Source organism: Tenebrio molitor, chromosome 8 (genome assembly GCF_963966145.1).
Source record: "Tenebrio molitor chromosome 8, icTenMoli1.1, whole genome shotgun sequence".
Classification (NCBI taxonomy): domain Eukaryota; kingdom Metazoa; phylum Arthropoda; class Insecta; order Coleoptera; family Tenebrionidae; genus Tenebrio; species Tenebrio molitor.
The window spans coordinates 13,816,316-13,830,296 of NC_091053.1; the positions used below are offsets into that span (position 1 = coordinate 13,816,316).

Consider the following 13,981-nt stretch of genomic DNA (forward strand, 5'->3'; position numbering starts at 1 on the left):
AACATCACAGCAAATTCCCTTCTGTTTGCTTAGTTATAATTTTTTTTTTCGTAAGTTATCACAATTATCAGTATTATTATTATTATTTACCTTTTTGTTGTTATGTTTATAATATTGGGGCAACGTTTAGAATATGAAAATAGACTGAAAAGGGGCGTGAACGGCATTTGTAAATATTTTTGGTTTCAAATTTGCGAAATAGATTTTGTCCAGGATGGTGTATAATGAGGTGCGTCTGAATTTTTCGTTCTCCGCTTGGAACAATTAATTTCGAAACCGTAATTAGAGCTGAATTATTCATTATTGAAAAGGGAATCATAATTACTTCGCAGTTTGGAAAAGTTGTAAGCTCTTAACAATCAAAGAAAAATTTAGCTCTAAATAAAGAGAATAATTAAGAAGAGGGTTGTTTGCGTCGAGCCGCTCACAAAGGAAATATTAAAAAACGTTCAGTGTTGTTCGCAACAAAAGTACGTTTAAACAATTATTTGCGTATAAATAGAAACGGAAAAAGCGATACACCGACGAAACGAACGCAATAATCCTCGTATCGAATTAGCTATCCTCATCCCATTACCGCGATAAAAAAAGTTAACAAAGCGACTTTCAGTGGAGAATATTTAGCGGATTTAATTCCAGCTAGAACTTTGTTCTCTTGCAAAATATAATAAATTCACGGATGAAATGACGACTCAAAAATAACTGAAACGGAATTATTTGTTCCAACATTAATTTGGTCGTATAAAGGGAGTATTTACACTAATTTACCCCTTTTTAACTAGAACAGTGCACCACATATTAATTTCATTTTAAACTAATGAATAGCCACGGGCTGTGTAGGTGGTTATTGTGCTTCGTTCATTTAGAATCCTTTATCGACAAATACATTTAGCTGTACTCGTATAATGCTTCAGGTTGACGTCAAAATGTTGTTTCCGTGGTGTGAACGCAACCTTAAAAATCTACAACGAACGCAGAACATGGTTTTTCGGCCGCCCATCCAAAAATAAGCCACTCGTACCGTTTCTTAGTTCCTCTAAACGAACATTAAGTAATGAAATCTTTATCATTTCCAGATGTGGTGTGAACGAAGATTTATAAACGTATTATGGACGCAGAACGCGGTTTCTGGGTGTTCACTCAAAAATCAGCCCCTCGCGCCATTACTTAGCCCTGATATTATTTTCAAGATGTCAAGACTCTAGTGCATTCATTCGTGTTGTGAACGGGGCTTTAGCAACCTAGAATAGACGCTAAACCCAGTTTCTCGGCAACCACCTATCCAAAAAGCAACCATTCGCACCGTTGCTTAGCTTCTCCAATTGAAGAATACATCGTGAAATCCTCATTATTTCCATGTTATCAAAAATTTAGCGTACTAATTTGTCAGAATAATTATTTCCATGGTGTAAATGACGCTTTAGAATTCTAGAATAGATTCCGAAGGCGGTTTCTAGGGGACCACCCATTCAAAAATCAGCCATTCGTACCGTTGCTTAGCTTCTCCAAATCTTCATTATTTCCTTATTATCAAAAATTTGGTGTATTAATTTGTCAGAACAATTATTTTTGTTGTGTGAATGACGCTTTAGAGGCCTTGAATAGATTCTGAAGGCGGTTTCTGGGGGACCACTCATTCAAAAATCAGCCATTCGCAGCATTGCTTAGCTTCTCCAATTGAAGAATAAATTGTGAAATCTTCATTATTTCCATGTTATCAAGAATTTGGTGCATTCATTCGTCAGAACAATTATTTCTGTTGTGTGAATGACGCTCTAGAAGCTTAGAATAGATTCTAAAGGCGGTTTCTGCGAGATCACCCATTCAAAAATCAGCCGCCCGTAACGTTGCTTACCTTCTCTAGGCGTCCAATAAGTAATAAAATCTTTATCATTTCCAAGATCTCAAGATTCTAGTGCCATTCATTCGTCAAAGATTTGTTCCTGTGTTTTGAACGGGGCTTTAACTAGAGACGGAGAATACACACAGAACGCCGGTTCTCGGTGGTCACCCATTTAAAAATAAGCCGCTCACGCCCGTTGCTTGGATTTTGATATCAAACAACAAGTAATGAAATCTTTATCATTTCCGAGATCTCAAGATACTAGCGCATACATTTGTGGTGTGAACAGGACCTTAGCAACGTAGAATAGACACTAAACGCAGTTTCTCGGCCACCACCCATCCAAAAACAGTCACTCACACCGTTGCTTAGTTTCTCCAGTTGAACAATGAGTAGTAAAATCTTTATTATTTCCAGCATATCGACAATCTGGTGCGTTCATTTGATAGAATATTGTTTCTGTGGCATGAATGGAGCCTTAGAAATCTAGAATAGACGCGGAACGTGGTTTCTTGACGGCCAGCTATCCAAAAATAAGTCACTCGCACCACTGCTTAGCTCCTCTAATCGAACGAGAAGTGGTCAGAAATCTATTATGTCAACAATCTGGTGCAATCATTCGTTAGAGATTTGTTCCTGTGATGTGAACGGGGCCTTAGAAACGTAGCATAGACGCTGAACGCAGTTCTCATTGTCGTTAGCTTCACTATTTGAAGAATAAATTGTGAAATCTTCCTTATTTCCATTTGGTGCTTTCTTTCCAGAATAATTATTTATGTGGTGTGAGTGACGCTTTAAAAACCTAGAGTAGATTCTGAAGAAGGTTTCTCACGGACCACCCGTTTAAAAATCAGCCGCCCGTACCATTGCTTAGCTTCTCTCATCGAACATCAAGTAATGAAATCTTTATCATTTCTAAGATCTCCAGACTCTAAATGCATTTATTCGTCAAATATTTGTTCCTGTGGTGAGAACGGGGCTTTAGTTAGAAACGTAGAATAGACGCAGAACATGGTTTCTCAGCGGTCACCCATCCGAAAATCAGCTGCTGGCGCCATTTCTTAGCTTCTGATATCGAACAATAAAGTAATGAAATCCTTATTATTTTCATTGTCAAGAATCTAGGACATTCATTCGTGGTGTGAACGGGGTCTTAGCAAGGTAGAATAGACGCCGAATGTGGATCATTGTGGGCCACCCATCCAAAAATATGTCACCCGTACCGTTGCCTAGCTCCTCTAATCGAACAAGAAGTAGGAAAAGTGTATTATTTGTAAGTTGTCAACAATCCATTGCATTCATTCGTTAGAGATTTGTTCCTGTGGTGTGAACGGGGCCTTAGAAAGGTAGCGTAGACGCTGAACGCAGTTTCTCGATGATTACCCTTCCAAAAACTAGTCACTCGCAACATTGCTTAGCTTAGCTTTTCCATTCAAACAATAAATATAAAAATCTTTATTATTTCAAAAATATCAAAACTATAGCACATTCGTTCGTGGTGTAAACGGGGCCTTAGAAACGTAGAATAGACGCTAAACGCAGTTTCTCGGCGACTATCTATCCAAAAATCAGCCACTCGCATTGTTGTTAGTTTCTCCAATTGAAGAATAAATTGTGAAATCTTCCTCATTTCCATGTTATCAAGAATTTGGTGCATCCATTCGTCAGAATAATTGTTTATGTGGTGTGAATGACGCTTTAGAAACTTAGATTAGATTCTGAAGGAGGTTTCTGGAGAACCACCCATTCAAAAATCAGCCACTAGTACCATTGCTTAGCTTCTTTCATCGAACACTAAGTAATGAAATCTTTATCATTGACAAGATCTTAAGACAAGTGCATTCATTCTTCAAAGATTTGTTCCTGTAGCGTGAACGGGACTTTAGAAACGTATAATCAGCCACTCGCGCCATTACTTAGCTTCTGATATCGAACAATAAGTAATGGTTTAATGAAATTAAATTTTCATGATGTCAAGATTCTAGTACAATCATTCGCGGTATGAACGAGGCCTTACCAACGTAAAATACACGCTAAACGCAGTTTCTCGGCGACCACCCATCCAAAAAACAATCACTCACGCCATTGCTTAGCTTCTCCAAATGATTTGTGAAATTTTATTATTTCCAGCATATCAACAATCTGGTGCTTTCATTCGTTATAATATTGTTTTTGTGGCGTAAACGGAGCCTTAGAAATCTAGAATAAATGCGGAACGTGGTTCCTTGAGGGCCACCCATCCAAGAATCCACCACTCGCGCCATTGCTTAGCTTCTGCAACACACTTTCTAGGACGTCACGAATCTGGAGCTTTCATTCAAAGCTGCAGCCTCACCCAGCACGCATTTTATCCATTTTTCCGCTTTTGGCAAAATATTCCGACAATGACGGCTTTGTCTTAATGGAGCTTTTAGGGCAAATTAACGAACCGAAGCGGTGATTTTCATTCGGAACAATCGTCATCACCACGTCGGTAATGGGGGAGCGAGAGGGTGCCATCGCTCACCGGTCAGCGTGATCGATGGAATTGTCTGTACCATTTAAGCTCCAGCAAAACGCCACCGCCAATTTCTTCCGTGATAAAAACAAAATATCACCACCATCGCGCTTGAAAGGCGGAGGCGAGAAGGGATTGTTGGCGGCGGCGGCATAAATCGGCATCGAGTCGGATCGAATATCGCGAATAAATAATACTCGGAGGGGTTGAGGGTGAATCTGTCGTGTGCGAGTGTGGAGTCGCGCCATTAAAAACCTTGTCGTTTTTGTGAGGAAAAATGTGTTCAGGGGAAACAGGTAAAACTCGATCAGTGTGGGAAAGTCGTATACGACGTGCACAAAATCATTGCGCTACCCCTTGTGGGGTGAGATCGTGGCTCAAGGTGTTGGTAGAGGGAACAGGGCCGTGGGAAAGCGAAATGTGTGGGGGAATCTGACCCCAGCACCTTCAGGTGTGTACAAATTCCGGCATTGATGTGTTATGGGAAGTGGGATAAACAGGGAATATTTGCATTTCTGAGGGACGAATAAATAAGATAATAGGACGGAAGATGTCTGTCGGGGGCAGATTATCCCACAACACACACAAAAAAAAATTGGCGTTGATTTGGAATTTCTTAGTTGTCTTCAAATCAAGTACAGACCAATTATCAAATCTTTTACCAGCATTTTTTACAATTTTTTAAATAAATAATAAATAAATAATAGTAATAATTACAGTAATTGTCAATTGCATCATTTTGACGCGATGAATATTAAGAATAAGTAGCGAGTGATCAAAAAGAAAACAAATCAAGAGTACTACGTCATCTTTTGTTTTATCGAAAAGTTACCTGCTACGCACAGTCGTTCTATTAGTTGCCTGCGGATCGAAAAATCTATTAAAAATTTATTAATTATTAATAATTAATGCTTTACCATTAATGGTAAAACCCCTTTTACCACTTATACTTTGCCGAAATCGAAAAGTCGTTTTCTAGGTTAACAATAGCACACCGTTGACGTTTCTTTGTCATTTTAGCGAAAAATCTAGTTTCTAAGATTATTCTAAAAGGAAAAGAAAGAATCATGTAGACATAATTCTAATATTTACTCTTCCACAAACTGTTGAAAGTTCTCTACGAGATTCACCGAACCTTACAGAGAAACAAATCTTTTAACAAATTTCGTATATTTTTCTTAAGTTTATAATAATAATAATAATAATAATAATCTGCAGATTCTGCGATTTGAGTTTTTCTGAACCAACAAATTGAATAAATAAGTGAATGGACAAGAAGATTTCCATCACCACTTGAGTTTTTTTCGTAAAAATATCTGAGAAAAAATTGTTCAATCTTTAAAATTTATAAAAGTTTCTGAGTGAAGGAAATAACTAAGAAAATTGTTCATTTTCAGATTTGTGCGCATTTTGAATGCATAGTTACAAATTTTGTTTAGGACTAGCAGTTGTCCAAATCTAATCCCCATTGAATATAAATGGAAGCAAATATATTGGAAAATACACATTTATTTTATTCACTGTCAATTTTCTATTTATTTTCTCTGTTGGAAAGGCTTTTTTCTAAATATATTGCTCATTGCCTCAGATTTTGTTACGCAATAAGTAGCATAATAAAAATAATTTTTTCTAGCAATTCCGAATTATTTCAAGAAAAGAAGGTTTGGTTTTCTTCCGAAACTTCGAAACCGCCTCTTCAAAGATATTTTTTCAAATCAATGAGAGTAATAATAAACTAAAGAAGTAGTAACTAGTGTTGTTCTGGAGCAACAAATCGAACCAAAAAATCCTGGACACCAAGATATCTGGATTTACGTCCTCTTGACCAACCTTGTAGAAATTTCTGAAGAGATTTATAAATGCCTGTGCTGAAAAAATGGTTTGCACATGAAAACCTGTATACCTCTACGTAGATTTGTATGAGTTTCGCATACAGGGCGACTAGAAATTCTACTTTGAACTACGTACTGTCCAGATCTGATCCCAACTGAATATGCCTGGAAGACAATATATTTTTGTTTATTTTCTGTATTAAAATTTCCTTTTTAATGACGATGTAAAATTGTGATTCATCAATCTTCATACAATCCTAACATTTTGATCGAATAGCATTGGTCCAAAAACTGACCCTGGCGGCACTCTATTTTTAAAGCTGGGATTGAAGAGTTATTTCAAGTTATTGAAACTAGTAGATACTTTGGAATAAGGTGAGAATATTATTAAATCTTCTACGTGTTTTTTCTCCTATAATAATAATAGTACTTAATAATAATAACGGGTGGATTTTAAGATGGTTCTACACTAGTCCAACATCTCTAATAAATTTTATAATCATTTGATCATAATATTCGTAGTGATAAATTAATGCGGCCTGAATGCTGTGTCACTAGGTGTGTAATTGACCCGAATATAATAGTAACAATGGAGATGATGATGAATTCCCACTTAGCGTGTATTCTGTACTTTTCTTTCTCTTCATTTTCATTTAAACTTGAAAATATACGTAAACATTTTCTTTATTAAATTGAATTATAAAGTGGATAGAATGGGTCTAATAAAATGTTATTGATATAAGCAGTTATCAGTGAGCAAACGTTCCCAAAACAAACATATCCGAGTCCCGGGGCCGAAGTAGAAAAGGACCGTTCGAACCCTCAACCTGTCCTTTTCACCCTGAGAAGATTTCTTGAACACCAGGGGTGGGTAATGTTTGCCGGTAAGGGTCTCATTGTAATCACAATGGCCAATTGTCCAAGTCGGACCCGTTTAAATAACGTAGTAGGGAGAGTGTTCCTAGAGGAGGGGTCTTAAGTGTATAAAAACCCGCAGATTTTTCCGAAATTCATTCTACTTGTTGCCGTCGAGTTGTTGTATTCAGGGCAAGCCCTCGGGCTCTGCTCTGATATTTTGTTATTTTTGTGTTGTTGTTCTTGTTGAAGCGATGAACCGGCCGATCCTGCTCCCGAAAGAGAAACAAACGTCGACACCATCTCCTCCAGCCTGCAGGTAAACATTTTACATTTTTTCGTTTGTTTTCGAAAGAAGCGCTCTTTCGCTGCTTTATTTCATGATTTATTTGTTCGCGGTTATTCGAACCTAGTCGACTATAAATGCATTTGTTGGAGTCCTTTCGATCAGTTCATGCTCTAGAAACTCCGTGTGGAACTCCATCTCACAATAGATTTTATTATTCGCCGAATCAATTCGTCCTCATTCGAAAAATTTTAATCTGAAAACGGTGTTTCCAAATCTGCAGAGACTGTTTGCATGTTTGCAAGATTGCGCCGGCTTTGTACGATGCAGCGGATCAAGTCGGCTTTGTGAGCCGGCGAACGTCCTGCAGACAGGATAAAAGGATTCGCTGCCGCACGTCCTGGAAAACTAGTTAAATGTGTCATTTAAAACGCCACACCGCTCGGGACTTTAAAAACTAATCCGATTATTTTTTACTGTTCCAGATAACTCAATCGAAAATTGCGTGTTACGCTAAATCAAATTTATTACGTTACGTTATGTTTATGTCCCGACATGTTTGACATAATTTCTGCTCCGTTAATCGACTGGACGGAGAAACAGGACTATACGAGTAGGATCGGATTCTGTTGAGTTTTTGTTTGCGGTTATGTTACGGCTTGCGCTATGTTACGTACGAATAGATTACGATTGAGGTAAGAAATTTCAACGCAAATCGTAAGTTCGTTTAAATGATTTACCTATTTGTTGCAGATAATCTGTGGAAGAACTAATAAAAATTGTTACGTTACGTTATGCTAATTTTACGAGATGTTAATATTCCGCTGTCAATCCATATTCCAACGTATTTAAAAGGATGATACTGATTCTGTTAAGTTTTTGTTTTGTGGTTACGTTATGTCTGCGTCACGTTGCGAAGAGAAAAATCTCATTTAGGTAAGACATTTGCACCAAATTTTCATTGTTTTTATTAAATAAAATTGTTGTATTGTTACAGACAAACCAACGATTTGTGGCTAAAATCTAAAATGAAGAGAATTACGTTACGTTACGTTATGTTTCAAAATTATGTTCGGTTTTGTTGGTCTCCTCCATGAACGAAAATGGCTCCGGATTTGTTAAGTTTTGGTTTATCGTTACGTTATGCCCTTGCGTTACGTTGCAGAATTCTCAGATAGGTAAGATAGTTGCAAATTTTATTATTTGAATTTATTTTATTATTATATTGTTAGCCAATCTTAATGTTCTCATTTTGTTGCAGAAAAATTACAATTCTTAACTGCGACGTTATGTTACTTTTCTACGTCTAAAAAAATATTTCATATTTCACTGATCCACAACACGACGAGATATGACTCCTGTCTTGATTGTTTTTGTCTACTAGTTATTTTATGGTCTTACGATACGTTGTGGGAAAAAATTGACACATAAGGTAATAATTTTTAAAATGTTTCTTTATTTCTAAACTAAATTTCATTATTGTTTTGTTAAAGAATATTCTTCTTAACAGTGACACACACAGAACGAACAAGATGTTCTACGTTACGTTGCGTCACGAACAAATTCTACATTGTCTGAAAATGACTGTTATGATTCTGTTAAGTTTTCAATTGTTGTCTACTTTATGGTTTAACGGAACGTTATGGAAAAAATACTTAACGTTAGTATTTTTTACTTTACATTTGAAAGCTAGATCTTATCGTTTACTTTAGTTGCAGCTCATTCCAATAACTTTAGAGGAAAAGAAATTACGTTACGTTACTTCACGATTATTTGGAAGATTTTATAATACAATGGACCAACTACATACCCAGAAACACCATTACTGTTTTGTTAAGTTTTTGTTTGTTATTTACGTTATGGTCTTACGGCACGGAAGAAGATTCACACAAGGTAAAAAATTTAGCTGCAACTTTCTTGACAATTATTTAAATCTTTTCTTTGCATTTCGAAACTGAATTCTATTGTTTTGTTTCGTTGCAGCTCATTCTGACGTCAAAAATAAGGAAAAACGGTACGTTACGCTACGCCAGGATTACCTGGAAGGTATTATGTCCCGATGTTTACACAACTGCCTTACAGTCTTACGTTACGCTGTACAAGAGAATTCTAACCTAGGTAAGTTAACTTAACGTAATCAGTTACGTTATCATTAAGTTGTAAATTACTTATCATCCCGATTTCTGCATTCCACAAAATAATAGACCATTTTCTGTTGTTACAGAAAATTCGCATATCCAATAGGGATTGTTACGTTCCGTTACGTTACGAAAAATTGTAAATCTTGTGTTTCGAGAAACACATCAAAATGAGAACTTATCCAACCCGATGATCCAACCTGTTGAATTTTTGTTTGATTATTACGTTATGTTGTTACGCTACGTGGAACTCAGATAAAACTTACTGTTCAGACAACCTTCACTTGTTCACTTCATAACTCAAAAATGAAAAATGAGAAATCAAAGTAAAAAGATGTTACGTTACGTTAAGTTTATTTAATTATGTTATGGTTAAGACCTTACTGTTACAATTATCGACACTAAAATACGGGAGTAACCACTAATTTTGTTAAGTTTTTGTTTATACGTTATATTGTTGTTACTCCGCATAGAAAAAAATCAAACTTTAAGACGTTACGTTTGTTGTTAAGTTTGCAGAATCAGCTGTTACTGTTACCTATACCTGTTACGTTTTAATTTGTTCTTGTTGATCTCTTATTTGGCCCACAAATCAAAATTCCAATTAATCTTGTTAACACAAAGTCTACGTTATCGTTAAGTTTACAACCACGTTAAGTTTGTCTATATACATAATTAATTTTCTCCCTGTGTTCACTCGAGATACTTACATTTTTTGCAACAAAACTTTCGACCCATCTAGGACAAGAGCTTCAAAATTCAAAATTTTTCCGCTGAGAAAATTTGTAAGTATCTTGACATTACTGTTGCCGTTATGTTGTTACCGTTACCGTTACATACCGTTAAGTTTATTTTACGTTTTATTTTCAGTTTCATTTTTTAAGTTTCAATTTTTCAGTTTCTTATTATTTCAGTTGTATTTTATCTTTTTTTATTTTGATTGTTTTTCTACCAAAAGAACCCCAACTAAAAAAAAAACAAAAAAAATCGCAAAACATTACAAACTGGTCAACACAAAATCGATCCGTTACACACAATACAAAACAAACAAAAAAACAATAATAATGATACTGACTTAAGGAAAATAATTAAGTATAGGTTAAGAGTGTGTTGTAGAGTGCCTTGGTTGTAGACTTACATGTTTGAGGTTAGGTTTAATTTTATTGGTTTAATTTAGAGATTAGAACCGGTGTGAAGTTACGTACTTGTAGAATAATCATAAAGTTACTAATTAGTTTATTAATTTAAGTTAATTACTCTAGTAATTAATTATAATTAGTGCCCACCTAATTTTAATTTGTTTGGTTGCCTAATCGTGCCTTAATTCGTTACAAGCTTCTTGCCTTATTTGTAAAAATATTTGACTATTTGTGACACGTTCCCTACTCAAATTACCAAGAATGTTGTTTTTCGAGGCAATTTGAGTACTTACCCCAAATAGTCGAATGTTGTTTTTTTTAATTTTTTGTAATTTAGGGGACAGTACACTTGATTTTGAGTACAATGCCAACACAAAGAAATAGATTGTCTAACTGGTTTGCTTTTTCACTATGCTCTGCTGTTTCACTCTCCGGACACTTTCATTTTTGTTAAGTTTTTGTTTTGTTTTTTATTTTTATTTTCTTTTGTACATACAGATGTAAATAACTGTACATGACTGCAGTAACAATAAAGTGTCACAATCACAAATCATTTTATTTTAATGCTCTTCTGAAGATATGCACAGTGTCATTACTGGTTGCATAACCAGCGAACAGTTGGTAACGTAACTCACTAAAAAATCCCCATGTCAAACCTAGCGAAATGTCAAACGAAAATTAAACGATTAGAAATTTTCCTCTGGCTGATGGTTTCTCCACGAAAAGAAGGTAATCTACACAAGTCCTGCATGATGTGAACTTTGTAAAAATTACGTTAAAGGGTCATTAAAATTTTTAAGCGAGTCCATTGTAGAAAATATTAAATTTGACAAGTTTAACGCGCTTTTTATTAAAACTCCCAGCATAAAACGCGGCTCGAGTAATAACGTTTTAAAGCTTTTTGTAGAAGACAAGAGACATTTTTGTGTGTGGATTTTAGTCGGAAGTTATTGCTGGCGGTAACAATGTAATAAAAAAATCTCGGACTGGCGTAAAATATAAATTTGGGCGTTGAGAGTCCTCCGGAGTGGTTTTATGGAGGACGTAGGACTTCTTAATACACTGGGAAACATTCGTGAGTCTTTGCACACTTGAGAAATGAATAAAATAATTGTTCGGGGCGTCTGTCAAGTGATCCTGTGTTTCTTCTTCTGGAAACCATAACAAAACCAACACATTAATATTAAGAAATAAAAAAATAAAAGTGATTAATATTGCAAAAAAAACTATTATTTTATTAGGTAGGTATTTATGTTTTTCTTTCCAAATATCACGTGATTCCTATTCAGGGAGATGCTTCAGATTTTTATTTGTATTTTTTTAATTACATATTATGTACGGTCGGTGGACAAATAAAATTGGGACACTTAAAATTGAATCTATGTAAATCAGACCATTTAATTGTCAATATATTTGTCAGTGTCTATACCTATAATATGTCATACCAAAGTTAACCTATTTGTGATAAAGCCGTAATTAAACGATGCGAATTTGTAAATTTTGACTTATGTGATTGTCATTTTTGTCCCAGTTTTATTTGTTCACCGACTGTACATACCTACTATTATTTATTACATTATAAATTATGAAATAGAAATGACTCAATAAAGGAACAAGCAAGATGGACGTCAATTTGTAATAATCTTCCTCATTTGTTCTACCAATGTGTGGGAAATTCGATCTTATTAAAAGAGACTGTTTATTACCACTCTCATTCGTCATCTGTTCTGTTGAAAACAAAACAAAACCGCAAAACGACCATCTGACCTCCTCCGCAATGACAAATCCATAAAACATTGTTTCGACGTCAATTAACAGCACAAAAAAATAAACAAATGAAAACATAATTAAACATCTGCAACGCGCGTGACAAAGCTCTAAGCTCCCTAGCTCGCGGCATGCGTGGCGCCCTCTGGTGTGAGCATCGCGAAAGCTGCGCAGGAACCTGTGTATCCTGGTTCAGGCGCAGCTTGTTTGACCTTTGATTGTGAATTTATGCATCCGTGCGGAATTCCAGAGCTTTCGGGTGCAGTAAAAATGCGAAAAGCTGAAAATGTCAAGCGCAGAAGGTCAGTAAAAAGAGAAGGAGAGCAAACATAAACATGTGGTGGATGGTATTGATCAAAAGTTGGGGCGGTGTTGCCGGGTCGAGGGAAGTCGTAACAAATCGGGGAAAAATTCGTGTAATTGTTTAAACAATGTATTAACTTTATTGGTTGTTCTTTCACACTTCAAATATTCTTTCGTTTGTATTTAACGTTCACGTCACCTGGACTAACCGAAAAAAGTTGAAAACTAGTTATTTTGCTGTAGGTATCTTGTGTATTTCAAAAGAAAAACCATAATGGAAGATTTAGCAATTTGGACAGTCATTTCTCAATTTTTTAAATTTTCCACTAACCCTTGCATACTGGAAAGTGGGTCAAAAATGACCCAGAAGTAGGTTTTTTCGATTTATCTTCCAGAACATTTTTTTCATAACTAGACCTTCTAGCTATTCCAACAGTACACTTTAACTCACCTGATGTTTATGCATACGCAGTGAAGAAAATTTTTATAATGGTTTTTTCTACCATTTGCGTCACCCGGGTTATATTTGACCCGGTTGTGGGGTTCGACGCAATACGCAAAAGATTTAGCAACAAATTCGTATAGAGTAACCACTAATTATGTGAAGAAAAAAAACATTTACCTGCCGACACTGCAGCTAGTTTTTTTTTTTCAAGATTAAAAAAAAAACGTTGGGTCAATTGTGACCCAGTTTTCGGAAAGCACGAAAAATATATTTTTGGTAGGCCAGGGCTAATCATCAAGTCTCAATAAAGCAATCGGAACTTTGACCTTAAAGTTTTTTAGCACCTTTGACTTTGATTTTGATTATTAGAAAATATTGGAAAATCTTTTAGTGTCAGCATTTGCAAAGGTCAAAAGGTACAAAGACTACTTGGTAATACAAAAAACTGCAAAAATGTACGATATTATCAAATTAAATTTGCTTTTGTAGTTGTAGATTAAACGGTGATACCAACAGAATTGTCAACATTGTGAAACTGTCAAAATTTTTGTAGTATTACATATTTGAAAAATTTAAAACAAACCAAAATCATTTTTTTATCAACAGAAAAACTTTCAAAACTTGTAATTTTGGAAATGTTATTTGATAAATTGTTTCAACACATTCTGCGATCCAGAATGGAAAAAGATAACAAAACAGCTAATGAAGGTGTCAAAATGTCCTGTAACGTTGTATCTGAGTAAGCCATGATCTGATTGACGTTTGGGCAACACAACTGTGCCTTTTCATTGGTCAGATAGAGTTTCACAAGTTGAGCAACAAAGAAATTTGTATATTTCTGACAGAATGTCAGTGCAAGTGTGGCAACGCTGCAGG

The 13,981-nt window shown here is 35.5% G+C and overlaps 1 long non-coding RNA gene across 1 annotated transcript; it reads left to right on the forward strand.

The window, feature by feature from the left end:
* Nucleotides 1-6,967: 6,967 nt before the first annotated feature.
* Nucleotides 6,968-11,140, forward strand: LOC138136886 (uncharacterized). Its single transcript, XR_011161478.1, has 9 exons — nucleotides 6,968-7,346; nucleotides 7,799-8,008; nucleotides 8,067-8,249; nucleotides 8,311-8,491; nucleotides 8,575-8,745; nucleotides 8,807-8,973; nucleotides 9,026-9,206; nucleotides 9,297-9,431; nucleotides 9,538-11,140. It is a non-coding gene; the product is annotated as an uncharacterized lncRNA (long non-coding RNA).
* The last annotated feature ends 2,841 nt before the right edge of the window (nucleotides 11,141-13,981 follow it).